Here is a 13,312-nt window from a genome sequence, read left to right as displayed (position 1 = left end):
ACTAAAAGCTCTCATCTGACTTCGCAGGACATGGGCCGCTAAGAACTGTGTGTCCTTGGACAAGACATTTATTATCCAAGTCTCCCTCTCCTTCTGTGTAAGGACAAGGTGATCTCAGAATGGCCTGCCAACATCCAGTGCTTACGTGGAGGTACAAAACCTGGCTGTCAAGCTTGCCGGTAGCAGGGAGAAAGTGGACTTTGGCCTCAGGTACTTGTGTTCAGTTGTCTCAAAGGACTCAGATTTTAGAATTAGAGAAGAAAATAATAAAGGGTAGTCGTGATTATGTTCATGTATTTTCCACACTGCAGTCCACAATGCTTTGGCCTGCCCAGGCTTTTGACTGTTAACTTCCATGGGGGAGGTGTTGATAAATGTCAAACTATATTATCATCCCAGCAAAGTGGACTTTAAGCACCCTTTTTTAAATTGTCCATTCAAATGGATGAAAAGTAACAAAATTGTATTTTCCTAAGCCACAGAAGACACAATTCTATCAGATATTACACTGAATTTTTACTCTGAAAAACTATGTGTATCGAATAACTGACACAATGCTTGACCAGCTCCTGTTAAAAGGTCTTTTATGTGCTAATTGCCTCCCTTGTACATTTATATAAACTATTATTCCAAATGCTTGAAGACCATGAGAATGAATGATTTGAAGGCAAGGGCTGTAGGATGACATGTGCTCTCAAACTCACCCTCTGGCTGTGGAAAAAATGTGGTATCTGCCCATTGTCCAGCACCAAATGTAAATGGATTTCATGGGGGATGCAGGTCTACCCTCCCTAGAGCTTCCATGTCCTTGGCCTCCCTCTATTGTACATTCATAGATGAGTGGCCTACCATCTTTCCTCCAGATCCATTCTCATCTGCACACACTTGGATCTCTGCATCTCTCCAGCAAAATGACTTCAGCAGAGCACAGCCTGAAAGCCAGGCTGATGACACGGAAACCCAGATTGGCTGGATTTGAAAGAGTCCTAAACTTTGAGAAGACAGGTGGCTGTATTTAAAATTCCTCCTTGCCCATCAGCTTTAGCCCAAGTTCCTCCCAACCACCCCTAAAACATATGCTATGGGAGTTCCTGTCCTCTCCCTGCCCTTACCAGGGCACAGGAGCCTAGCTGCTCCCAGGAGCTGCTTGGCTTCCTCCTGGCTCTCCAGCACACTGCACTCTAATGGAATGGATGCTGAAACCTCTAAAATCAGCTCATGGCAAAAGGCATTTCCTCCCAGTCCTTGTCCTAACCACAGCCTATGCCCTCTTCACCTTTAATTCAATTACACGGATGAATAATGTATAATTAGGTCTCTCATAGTGAGAAGTCCTCAGCTTACAAGGCAGCCACCAAAGCCTGGCCATACCTCACTGAAAGGGGCGCCACCACAGTCAGCACTTTGAAGAGTTCCAGTTGTGATTAGGATGACTCCAACTTGGAAAAGCTTTCCTAACACGTTCATTTAGGCCTGTGTAACCAGAAAAGTAGGTCAGGGGCCCGAGTCAGTCTGAAGGCCAATATGCACATCTGCTAGTCAAAAGCTAAGTCCCAGGGGCTTTACATGGTTTGCAAGATGTAAGCAATGACATCTGCAGATGGGTTTTCCCAATATTGCCTCACTGGTACCCCCACATCAACCTTGACGACCAGCAGAAGGACAATACACACTCCTGCATTTTCTAATTATTCCCCAAACTTGACAATAATCCCCCTTAGGCAGCCAAAAAAAGGGAAATCTAGAGTGTTACTGGAACCAGGAACTTTCTGGTCACTGCTCCAGCAGTTCAAGGCAACAGCCTCTGAAACGGGCTTCATCTTTCTTAGCTGTGCTGTGTGTTTTGTTTTTTAGTTTTTGTTTTTGTTTTTTTCCTATTTGGTCAGTACATGTCACATTAACGTGGTATATTTCTAGTCTCCAACTTTTTTTTTTTTTGAAGTCAGTCCTCTTCTTGCCTTTCCTCTCATCACGTGTTTATGTATATAACTGCCCACGCACACACACTTTTGACATTACACATAGGACTGCTGAGGAATTGTCAGCACTCTGGTGCTCTAAGACAGCTTGACAAAGCAGCAGAGGGAAACTGTCAAAGCTTACCCATTTCTTCCATTTCTGTTCTTCCCTCTTAACTGTGATATTTTATCTCCTCTCTCACCACCCCCCAAGAGAAAAACCATATGCTTTTCAAGAGACCAGTGTCTGAGACAAAGCAACACAACAGCACCCTGACATAGCCTACACCACGTTTGAGACCTTCCTACTTCTAGCCCTTCCCAGGCCAAAACATTCCATCCTTCTGTGCACAGAAAGGACGATTCATTCAAGATAGCTTATTTTATGAGGTGAGAAGCAACAAACTTCCTATAGCGTCACAGTAATTTTTTTTTTAAGATTTTATTTTTTTATTATGAATGACACAGAGAGAAGCAGAGACACAGGCAGAGGAAGAAGCAGGCTCCATGCAGGGAGCCCAATATGGGGCTCGATCCCCGGACTCCAGGATCACACCCTGGGCCAAAGGCAGAAGCCAAACCACTGAGCCACCCAGGGATCCCACCACAGTAACTTTTAAATACATCAGAGAAGTAATATTGCAAGCCATCGAAGACTACTTTTTTCATATCTGGGAACAAATAAATAAATATAAAACCCTTTGCAAAAAGTATATAAAATTGCAGGCCCAACAGGGTCAATCTTCCTGGATCTAAGGAAGGTTAAACTAGCCATTTAAAACCAACACCAATATATTATATCCAAGTAGAATACAAAATTCTCATGTAGTTCTATTATAAAACTACTTGGAGTAGGGCCCTTAAGATATATCCTCAGGCTCCTGTTGAGATATCATATTCCTTACTCACTGCTGTGGTTAGGGCAACAGTGGAAATCCAGAATCTCAGCCATTATACAGTTGACAGGAAAATTATAATAATATCCCCAATAAAGATGAACTAAGGGCAGATCTAACATTAGCAATGAACTTGATGGGTCAACTCTTTGAGGGAATGACAAATCAACAGTACTTCCAAAAATTAGAGTCCATATTTCTCTTCCCTATTTTACTCTCTTACCAGCTATCTTCTCACCCCCAAATGAAACATATGAACTCAAAAGCAAAAACTAAAGGTTCTAAATCTAATGAAAAGCTACCTAATGATGACAGTCAACTTTTTAAGCAACAAAGGACTAGAAGAAAATGTATTCTGAATTTTTTTCCACATCAGTATTAGCAGTAACCTCACAGCTAATGGTCTAAACTTAAGTGTATTGGTGTGGATTGGCTATGACTTACACTTAAGATACATTTACATTCCACATCTAGTAGTTCATGTATGAACCACAGAGTGGACTTACAACCATTTTCTTAAAACGACATAGCCAGCAAAAACTCATTTAAAAATTTACACTTGGTTTTGGTAAATGGGACTATTAGTCAATCACTGGGTGAACCATGGAAGAGAGGCTTTCATTGGGTTTACAAGCCATGAGATTTTCAATGAAAACAAATTATTTTCCCCATGTGTTCAAACCAATAGCCCCCTTCATCTGTAGTCATGAAAAACTCTCTGGAAAACATTCTACAGCGCTGTAGTATTTACCTACACTCACCTGATTTGGGATACTCTGTCTCCAAGAGGGGTGCTTCCATTGGCATGGTAATGTTTCATTCTTTCCCATCCTGGCATGGGTTTATCAGCAGAAGGCTCAGTTAAAATCTCCAATGCCCATTCAAACAGTCACTCCATATGGATACTAAGTAAAGCAAATCCACTTAGTGATTGTGCCATGAGGAGGTAAGGCCATATTGATCATCCTGATTAGTCCTGTCAGCTGGAAAAAGGCTTGCTGGCACTCAGGGCCAGCTGTGCAGGGTACACAGAGGCAATGGGCAACATCGAAGGCCTCCCAGCAATTGGTCTGGGCAGTGATGGATGCTATGTGGACAGCTTATGGGGTTATTAAGGATACAGAACTGGCCCAAGAGAAACCCAAACTACATCTCGTTTTATTAAGATAAAGTTAGATTAGTCATGATACAGTGCAGAACTAAGGAAGCTTTTGTCTCTTTTATCACTGACACACGCAGAAAAAAAATCAATGTATATATTAGACAACTCAGTGAGTGTATGTGTTAGATGGGGATTACAAAACACTACTTGTCTGCACTTTAAGAACAAGATACATAAAATTCTTGAGTAAACAAATTACCTAATTTTACACTATTTAATCTGTGTTTTTTATTAATTATATTGCTGAAAAGAAGAAAGGAGCCATGACTTTCTCTGCATTCCCTTTGTGCATATGAAGGCGCACCTGTTTAACAGATAAGGAAAAACATATCACTCTTCAGCCCTCATCCTGACAGGCCAGACTGAACGGAGACTGGCTGCTAGCTATCTCCTAACCCCAATCCCTCTGGACCTAGAAGAGTCCTCTAAAAGTTGCCAATGGTTGAAATCAGAAACCGTCAGAGAGAAATTCCCCTATATTTACACACACACACACACACACACACACACACACACACACACTGACACACATTCACTCACACACTCTTCTATTCCTTTCCTTCTGTGCTGTTTAATAAGTCCTTATTCATTTTAATTGTATAAGCTGAAGTAATTTTTTTTTTAACTTTCTGATTCTCAGTTTCCAAATTAAAACTAATCATCATTTCTGAATTCAGAATACTAATACCTCCAAATCACGGGAACACCCAGGACACTAGATTAGGGTTTACATCTAAAGGACAGAGGGGAGCATAGGAAGGACATTAACACTCCAGAGGTTACCCCAAACAGACCAAGAAAAGCCTGGCTCATATGTGGTGCCTCCTAGGAAGGATGACAGAGGAGGTTTTCTTCTGGACAACAGTAAGCTTTTCCTGAATGTGCATACATGCTATCTGAAACTACGCAGAGAGCAATTCTCCATTCCAAACTGGCTTTACATCCTGACTCTCATTGGTGAGAGGCTGCCTTATAGAATTAGCTAGAAATTTTATGTGCTGAAATTTCCAAATGTAGTCATTCCTTTCGAATGCCTAATAATGGAAGCATGAGGTTTTGTTATATTGAGCCAATTCCTCTGTGGTCAGGGTGATCTTCACAGAAATAAGAAGGCTATTGTCCCAATGAATGCAACCAAAGTAGATCATGTTGAAGTACAAGACTGCATCATCTCACTAACACTTTGCCATTATTTAAGTACCTCCACAACCACTTCAGGTGAACATACAGCAGCTGCGTAGCTGAGTTTCACAGCAGGAGAACCTAACCTATGACAATTTAAGCTTCCAAAATACATTTGAGAATATGGGGCTGGGGGCATACAGGGTGGTTGAATCAGTGTCAGCAAGATACCACATTTTTATCTCTACTGACCAGATGAGTCCTTTCTTCTTTTAAAGACACTGTTACCCTTGCTCCCAGTAACTGCGTATTGACTTTCCTTTTTCCTTGCCTACTAGTGTGGGGCAGCAAACTGTGTCTCAGATGTTGTCTTTCTCACTGAAGACTCAAAAAGGACATCACTCCACAGCATCAACCTGCACCTTTTGCAGGGTTTGCAATTTGTTGACCCTCTAACCAGAGTCCTCAAGCACTGATCATGTGAATAAATCAGTACTTTATAGAGACCCAATCAATTCCTGAAATCCTACGGTGCTCCATGAAGCAGGTTTAAGGAACTGAAAATTCATTTTGGTAGAACACTGGTAGCAGGCATCCCTCCCCACAAATTCCAAAGGTCATGATTAACAAGACCATGGAAGTTCCTTCAACAGAGATTCTAGTAAATTACCTTTTACGCTATGTTGACCACATGAAAATGGAAGGTACACCAAACGAGCTTCTAGCATATGGAAAATTTTCCTGCCTTGATTATACACACTGTAGTTTAAAACCTTGCTCAAATCAGAGCACCTTTAGCTAAAAGCTCAGTAAGTGGTAGGGTCTTCAGTCTCGGTCATTCTGCATTGGTTGCTGTATTAGTTCCCTAGAGCTGCCATAAAAAAAAAAAAAAAATTACCACTTAATGTGTATTTTAAAACAATAGTTTAAAAAAAAAAAAAACAATAGTTTATTCTTCCATAACTACAGAAGCTAGATCTGGAATCAAGAGCTGCTGGGGTCGGGTGGGGGTGTCCTGAAGACTCTAAGGAGAACCACTCCTTGTCTCTGAGCTATCTTCACGTGGCATTCTTCTGTGTCCTGCCTCTTTTTATAAGGACACCAATCACTGGATTAATCGAGTATGACCTCATCTCCAACCTTAAGTAACTCCATCTACAAAGACTGTTTGCCATTAAGGTTACATTTTGTGTTTTCAGGTAGATATGAATTTGGAGGGGACTCTATTCAACCCACTACAGTAATTAATGAACAGTCAAGTTGAAGTCTTAGGACAACTCCCATTTTGATATAAAAATACTTTTGGCAGAAATATGAAAATACAAAATATTATATACATATCCATGATAAATGAATAATGTGGCATGTGAGTGACCTCATCTTAAGAAAACCAAGGATGAGCTAAGAAAAGCCACAACTATGAGTAAAGCAACACCAGCGGTGTCCATTTCTCTCTCACTCTTCTCTAACGTAACAGAGGTGTGTTGCTGGAGCCAAATATGGAAATTAAATGATATTTATCAGGAAAAACACACAGCACCGCCTCCCTCCTCACACCTTTAACCCAATGAAGATTCACTGGCAATACATACTACATGTTTACTTAGACTCGTTGCTATGCTGCACAGTTTAAAAATCAAACATTTCAGCATTCAGGCAACATTACAATCCAAACTGAGAACAGGGAGCAGGTCATAGTATAAGCCACAGCTCATTTGTTTTTCTGGGTTCTTCTGCAAAAATTAAAAGTTCAACTGTTTAATACTGTCAACTAGTTTATATGCTGAGGGTTTAACTCACAGATTTCATAGCAAGTCCAGGGAAGCCATTTTCATGCACATTTTCTAACTGAAACCTTCCTTCTCTACACATAAAAAGCTGGGAAAGGTTTTCAGTGTCTTCAGCATGATGTTTCACTCTGAAAACTGAACACATCAGGAGAATAATCAACCAAAAAGCTTCAGAAAACCTTTCACATCTTCAAGTTCCCTGGGCTTAACCAACCACCACCTTGATCGTTACATACAGTGTTTGCAAGAAGGGAACTGCTCAATGTCTCACTCACCCAGATCACTGCACTCTGCTGTTCCTCCAGTGGCAGGTGGAGACTCAAACTCCCTCAACACAAGCAGCACCAGCACCCTAGACTTCAGGGGAAGTTTCTGCCTCCATGAGAACCCTGCCCCTCAATATGCATACACAGCACTGTAACACACAACCAGTTCACAAAGGTCACATCCCAGCCCTCTGAACAGGAGACTCCTACTGAGTCTTCTCTCAATGTTGGGGATCCACGGTCTCCATCAAAAACTCACAGTAAAAGGTGCCCGTGTCCACGGGCCTGTCTTTAGGCCATGGGGGCAGTGGGCAAGGCTAGGGAGTGGGAAGAGAAATGAATGAATGAAGAGAAATGAATGAAGCATTTTTCAAATCTTGTACCAGAAAGTAGTCCGTGAGGTTGGATGTAAGTCAGAATATCTAAACAAAATGTGGAGAGGAATCTTTCAAGTTAAGTTTCAAGTTAAATATAAGTCTGCAAAAATGTTTCTCAAGGTATTGGGCAACTATGATCCATTTTGTTGTTAACTGAAGAGGGAGATGCCTATCTGAAGAATCATTGGAGACAATCAGCCTGGATTAGCTGATCTCCTCAAAGTTTCTCCTGCCTTTTCAGAGAAGACTTTTTATCCGTAAGACTACCAACTCTGTTCCTAGTGTCGTATGGAAATGCTAGAGTATGCTTCCTCTAAATAGAAGGAATCAGTTTCTTCCTTTATATCTTCAGCACTAAAATCTACTCCACTCCCCCCATGCATTTGATTTCCAAGTTCTAGCAAACTAAAATGAAAGGAAACCCCAGTGGAGAGCCGCTCAGTGTGACAGACACTTCAAACAGGCAGGCAGTTCAGCAGTCAGAGGTGCCACGTGGCAGCCAGGGCTGTGGCTATGGCAGGCAGCCTCTCTGATCCAGGTGTGACAGCCCACACAGGGCTGCTCGCAGAGGCATGACGAAGGGGAGAGAAGCCAGTGCATCTCCCTGCTTGTGGTATACTTCTATTTCTTCTTTCTTCAAGCCTTCCATCAGCTCTCTATAAACGTGAAGTCAATGATAAGTGGGTACTTCTACATAATGGATTAGGGAGGTGAAATGTCTGTATCATTTAACTATTGGAGAGGGTAGACTGAGAAGTCAAAACCTGGAAGTGATCCCCCAAAGGACTTCAGGGGATGGTTCCAGAGGGAAAACATGCCAAGGATGGACTGCAAGTTACTGGAGTCACCTTCAGGCAGATCCTCCAATCTCACCCATAACACAGAGGTGGCAAAAGCAGCTGGCCCGGCTAACTTCTGCCTTCTACTCTGACATATTTCAGCTGCTGTACAACTTTCTCCAAATGCATGACGTTGACAGTCTGGAAAGAAAGCAGCTGACCCCGCTCCTGATAATACCTGTGCAATGTGATTTATAAATCGACAGTCTAAACAATCAGAGCTTCATGAAGCCTTACTTTCAACTCTGCACCTCGACAGAGACATTTTACAGGCATATAGTGTACTACATGGTCAAGTCTCCTTTTCTGAGAAGTTACAAATACCATGTGAAGACACCCAGTTGAGTGACAATTCTACTCTGCCACAACTAGTCCAGATGGCAATGACCACACAAGGCCATAGGAACCTGCAATCTCAACACTGTCTTCTGACAAAGTAATTATTATTCATCAAGTGCTTTCTATGAAAATAAGATTAATGAGGCAACTCAGGCTAGACCAAAGAGCAATAGCAAAAAGCATCTTTTTGAGTAAAGGTTGAGGTTAAGGATGTTAAGAACATAATCGACAGAAGTTCAGGTGGGAGATGGGACAGCAAAGGCCCTCAAACTTACACAAGATTCCCAGTGATATTACCCAGGGAGATGAAAATGTGGGAAAAACCTACAAATCACCCAAAGTCTGGGCTACTACCTATCTAGAAATAGTTACTTCCAAAGAAACTGTACTGAAAATAGTAACAAAAATGTTGCAAGAAAATGTTACCTTGGTCACCCAATACTAATATCAACAATAAAGCTAAAATTATTACATCCTCAAAAAATAAAATAAAAACATAAATTGACTACATTCTTGTGCTGGTATAAGACAAATAGATAAATAAAACAGACACAATGTCTACTGCATATAGTATGTTTCTAGGTGAAAAAACCTTCATCAGAACCCTATCAAGAAATGAGGATCATCAAAAAGTGGTGCTGGGCAAATTGATCTGGAAAAAAAAGTTAAATCATGCTTCATATTTTACACTGCAATAAAGATTTATATGAATTGAGAGCTGTATTTTCAAAAATAAAAGCATAAAACAGTAAGATTTACATCATTTACCTGAGTCAGACTAGGAAAGGTCTAAAAATTAAAAATAATGCAAGAGAAGAAATCACAAATTATTTTATTTTATACAATATAAAAAGTAAAAACATTGCTAAGTACAAAGAGAGACAATGAACTTTGAAAACATATCTATAGCTTGACAAAAAGTTACTATCTATCAGGGAGATATTGGCTAGAGCCTTTAAAAAGCTCAGAAAATGAAATATCCTAATATAAAATGGTTAAAGGACACTGACAGATTTTTCACAGAAGACCATAAGTGGCAAGAAAATAAAGCGGGGGGATTCATCTTCAATAATAACTTCAAAATATACATCCAAACAAAATATTCTCTACCATGTTAGCCAGGATATGAACACTCATCATTTTGGAAAGAAACAGTGAAATACACATTTCCTTCCATAGGAGGTATATATATTTTTTGTTTTGTTTTGTTTTGTTTGGCAGTCAGTATGATGAGCTTCTTTAAGGGTTTTCATTATGGTCACACTGTTTAAACTGATACTTTCATTTCTAGGAGTCTACTGAAATGAAACAGAGATAAGACAAGTATTTATTTTTGAGGACATTCATCACTGATTTCAGGAACTAAACAAAATAATGTAATAAGCTGCATACAAAGATGCACATATACATAAGAAACTGAAAGAAAATCCACCGAAATGTTATAGAATTTTACTGTCTTTAAATTCTGGCTTTAGAAGTGATCTACAGTTTGCTATCATGTGTATATGCAGTGGACAGTCTCCTGGTCAATTTTAAAAACATGCCAAATTAAAGCAGCTCTAAGAGGGGTATGCTTTATCTATCATTGAGGGGTAGGCCCATACAGAATGTTCTTAAATATGTTCAAGCCATTTTTATTATATATTTATAATCTAAATATGATATGGAACAATGAAATATGAGCACTAAAGGAAAGAATTGCTGTTTGAATAAAAATTCAATAAAATGTTTGGTGAATTGCTAAAAAAGACCAATGCTGCCAGAGGAGGCGAGTGCCAGACAATTCTCAACAAATTGAGAGAATGTTCTCAAATACAAAAGCAATCTATACTCTTCTTACATCTCTAACAATTCTCAATCACTCTCTTTTTTAAAAAAAGAATCCATATATATATACACACACACACACACACACACACACACACACACAAAGAATATTACTCAGCCAAAACAAAGAAATCTTGCCATATACAACATGGATGGACCTACAGGATTATTATGCTAAGTGAAGTAAGTCATAGAAAGACAAATACCACAGGACTGACTTCACTTACATGTGGAATCTAAAAACAAAGACAAGGCGGCAAAAAATCCAACAGACTTAAATACAGAGACCAACAAACTAATGACAGCCAGAGGGGAAGTGAGTTTGGGGATGGGCAAAATAAAATAAAGTGAATTAGGAGACAGACATAATATGCTGTACACTTGAAACTAACATTGTAGGTCAATCATTCTCCAATAACAAAATAATAAAGAATCCCAAATTGCAGATGATGAACTCCATAGTGTGGGAGTGGCTCATGATGGAAAGATGCTACAGAACTCCAGTTATACACACATCAGAAAAGTTTTATTTTTAAGATTTTATTTATTTATTTATTTATTTATTTATTTATTTATTTATTTATTTGAGAGAGAGAGAGAGACAGAGACAGACACAGAGACACAGAGACATAGAGGGAAAAGCAGACTCCTTGCAGGGAGCCCGATGTGGGACTCGATCCCCGAACCCGGGATCACGCCCTGAGCCAAAGGCAGACACTCAACTGCTGAGCCACCCAAGTGTCCCGAGAAGTTTCTTAAAGACAGGTATTTGTGGGAGGCCTGGGTGGCTCAGTGATTGAGCATCTGCCTGTGGCTCAGGGCGTGATCCTGGAGTCCCAGGATGGAGTCTCACATCGGGCTCCCTGCATGGAGCCCACTTCTCTCTCTGCCTAGGTCTCTGCCTCTTTCTCTGTGTCTCTCATGAATAAATAAAATCTTAAAAAAAAAAAAAAGACATGTATTTTTTTAAAACCACATTTAAACGTTAAAACATTTTATGATCCTCACCTTTAACAACAGACTTTTGCTAACTTAATTACAAGTGTAATTAAACTAATTTTGACAAGCTAAATTTTAAGTCTGGTCATATGAAGTAAATAAGGTGGTTTCCTTTGCATCCCTTTGTACATTGGAGGAGGAAATGTTCTTCAATTTGAGTATCAAGGTGATAGGGTGGTGGGGTGGAGAGAAGAGGGGAAAAAAAAAAAAAGCCAGAATGAGAAGCTATTTTAGAATTCTAAGCAGCAAAACCAAAAGCCTGTGCAGAAATTTTACAACATTTAGATGCTGTAATGGCTAATTATAAGGTCAATGCAGTAATGCAAATGTTTTTACCTGGCACAGGGGATTTGATCAAAAGACAGCAAAATTATCAATTCAAATTTTTTGGCATATTGTTCCAAAAAATTCTAATAAAGCACTATGAATTCCAAAAGAAAACAAAACAGCTTATGAACAATTTGGCAAATGATCTTTTTTTAAACCTCTGTTTTGTTTTGGTTTTTGTTTTGTTTTATTTTATTTTGTTTTTGTAGAGAGAGAAAACAAGAGGGCAGAGAGAAAGGGAAAACGTCAAGGAGGCTCCCTGCCCAAGCACAGAGCCTGACTTGGGGCTTAATCTTATGACCCTGAGATCATGACCTGAGCTAAAATCAAAATCAAGAGTCAGATACTTAACCAACTAAACCAGGCATCCTCCCCCCCCTTTTTTTTTTTACTTTCCACACCCAACATGGGGCTCAAACTCAACACCCTGAGATCAAGAGTCACCTGCTCCACCAACTGAGCCAGCCACATGCCCCAATTTAGCAAATGTTCTTTAAGCTAGCCAATAAATGTCATGCTATGGGAGCTGAGCAAATGTATTGGTTATTCCATATATTAGGCCCAATTCTTAAAAACATTTTTATTAAAGCATTATTGGCAATAAAACATACATATTTAAAGGATATGAATTTTTATGCAGGTATACACTTATGAGATGATCGGGACTATCAAGATAATGAACATATCCATAACTTTTACAAAGTTTTCCTGTACCCCCCTGGTAAGCCCTCAGTCCCAACTGTCCCTTTCTGCTATACTCCGGCAACTAGGAATCTGTTTTCTCTCATCATACATTAGCTTGCAGTAACTAGGATCTTACATGAATGTAGCATGTACTTTTTTGGTCTGGCTTTATTCACACAGTGTCATTATTTTCAGCCATCCATGTCAATAGTTCATTTCTTTTTATCATGGAATCATATTTCCTTGAAGGGATATAGCACAATTTACTGATCCTGTCACATGTAGATGAACATTTGAGGTTTCCAATTTGGGACTATTATCAATAAAGCTCATAGTAACAGGTGCATGTGCCCAATGTCTTGCCTTTGAAATCTGCATACCAGTCTTTTGTAAGGACATAGCTTACATTTCTCTTGGGTAAACACCAAGGGTTGAATATCTGGAACATAAGATAGGCATTAGTTTCTTCAAAAGTGGTGCTGGGCAAATTGTTCCTCTGAAAAGCAATTAAGTTATATCACACCTCATACCATCACATTTATGATGAAAGTCATGAATTAAGAGATTTTTAAAATCTGAGTACAGGACATGAATAACAGAAAAAACTGCTCACTCCTTTTCCCAATAGATTGTACCATTTTACATTCCTGCCAGCAATGTGTGAATTCCATGTCAGCTCCAAGTAGTTTTGTAGGACACAGGACCCCTTGTCCATACCACACTTAC

The 13,312-nt window shown here is 39.7% G+C and overlaps 1 protein-coding gene across 9 annotated transcripts in view; it reads right to left on the bottom strand.

The window, feature by feature from the left end:
• Positions 1-13,312, bottom strand: part of TLN2 (talin 2) — a 426,878-nt gene that overhangs the window by 218,631 nt on the left and 194,935 nt on the right. The window contains exon 4 of one of the 9 annotated variants that reach the window (XM_049104469.1): positions 6,939-7,063. The exons of the other annotated variants lie outside the window; for them this stretch is intronic. The gene's annotated coding sequence lies outside the window, so the exon portion shown is untranslated. The remainder of the gene's footprint in view (positions 1-6,938; positions 7,064-13,312) is intronic. 9 annotated transcript variants of the gene reach the window in all.

Source organism: Canis lupus, chromosome 30 (assembly GCF_003254725.2).
Source record: "Canis lupus dingo isolate Sandy chromosome 30, ASM325472v2, whole genome shotgun sequence".
Lineage (NCBI taxonomy): Eukaryota > Metazoa > Chordata > Mammalia > Carnivora > Canidae > Canis > Canis lupus.
This window is presented reverse-complemented; position numbering and strand designations above follow the sequence as displayed.